Raw genomic sequence first — 1,909 nt, forward strand, 5'->3', positions numbered from 1 at the left:
ATGGGTGATTTCTTCCAGGAAAGCAGGGTCTGGAGTGGACCTCTAGCAAACTACAGCAGACCTGCAGCAGAGGGACCTGACTGAAGGAAAACTAACAGAAAGAAATACCTTCAACATCAACAGAAAGGACATCCACTCGGAAACCCCACCCAAAAGTCACCAACTTCAAAGACCAAAGGTAGATAAATCCACGAAGATGGGAAGGAACCAGCACAAAAAGGCTGAAATCACCAAAAGGCAGAACGCCTCTTCTCCTCCAAGGGATCACAAGGGAACAAAATTGGATGGAGAATGAGTGACGAACTGACAGAAGCTGGCTTTAGAAGGTGGGTAATAACAAACTCCTCTGAGCTAAAGGAGCATGTTCTAACCCAATGCAAGGAAACTAAGAACTTTGAAAAAAGATTTGACGAAATGCTAACCAACGTGGAGAAGAACATAAATGACATGATGGAGCTGAAAAACACAGCACAAGAACTTCATGAAACATACATGTTTTAATAGCCGAATCAAGCAGAAGTAAAGGATATCAGAGACTGAAGATCAACTCAATGAAATAAAGCGAGATGGCAAGATTAGAGAAAAAGTGAAAAGAAGTGAACAAAGCCTCCAAGAAATATGGGATTATGTGAAAAGACCAAATCTACATTTCATTGGTATACCTGAAAGTGACGGGGAGAATGAAACCAAGTTGGAAAACACTCTTCAGGATATTATCCAGGAAAACTTCCCCATTCTAGCAAGGCAGGCCAATATTCAAGTCCAGGAAATACAGAGAACACCACAAAGATAGTTCTCAAGAAGAACAACCCCAAGGCATGTAATTGTCAGATTAACCACAGTTGAAATGAAGGAGAAAATGCTAAGGGTAGCCAGAGAGAAAGGTCGGGTTACCCACAAAGGGAAGCCCATCAGACTCAGAGGGGATCTCTTGGCAGAAACCCTACAAGCTAGAAGAGAGTGGGGGCCAATATTCAACATCCTAAAGAAAAGAATTTTCAACTCATTTTCATATTCGGCCAGACTAAGATTAATAAGTGAAGGAGAAATAAAATCCTTTGAAGGACAAGCAACTGCTGAGAGATTTCGTCACCACCAGGCCTGCCCTACAAGAGCTCCTGAAGGAAGCACTAAACATGGAAAGGAACAACCAGTACCAACCACTGCAAAAGCATACCAAACTGTAAAGACCAATGACACTATGAAGAAACTGCATCAACTAATGGGCAAAACAACCAGCTAGCATCCAAATGGAAGGATCAAATTCACACATAACAATATTAACCTTAAATATAAATGGGCTAAATGCCCCATTCAAAAGACATAGACTGGCAAATTGGATAAAAAGTTAAGACCCATTGGTGTGTTCTATTCAGGTAACCCATCTCATGTGCAAAGACAAACATAGGCTCAAAACAAACATAGCCTCCATAGGGATGGAGGAAGATTTACCAAGCAATTGGAGAGCAAAAAAAAAAAGCAGGGCTTGCAATCCTAGTCTCTGATAAAACAGACTTTAAACCAACAATGATCAAAAAAGACAAAGAAGGGCATTACATAATGGTAAAGGGATTAATGCAATAAGAAGAGCTAACTATCCTAAATATATATGCACCCAATACAGGAGCATCCAGATACATAAAGCAAGCTCTTAATGATATACAAAGAGACTTAGACTCCCACACAATACTAGTGGGAGACTTCAACACCCCACTATCAATACTAAACACAGCAATGATACAGAGAATTAATAAGGATATCCAGGACTTGAACTCAGATCTGGACCAAGTGGACTCAATGGACATCTATAGAACTCTCCACCCCCAAACCACAGAACATACATTCTCAGCATGACATCACACTTACTCTAAAATCAACCACATAATTGGAAGTAAAACACTCCTCAGCA

This window comes from Cebus imitator, unplaced genomic scaffold (assembly GCF_001604975.1).
Source record: "Cebus imitator isolate Cc_AM_T3 unplaced genomic scaffold, Cebus_imitator-1.0 Scaffold296, whole genome shotgun sequence".
NCBI classification, from domain to species: Eukaryota; Metazoa; Chordata; class Mammalia; order Primates; family Cebidae; genus Cebus; species Cebus imitator.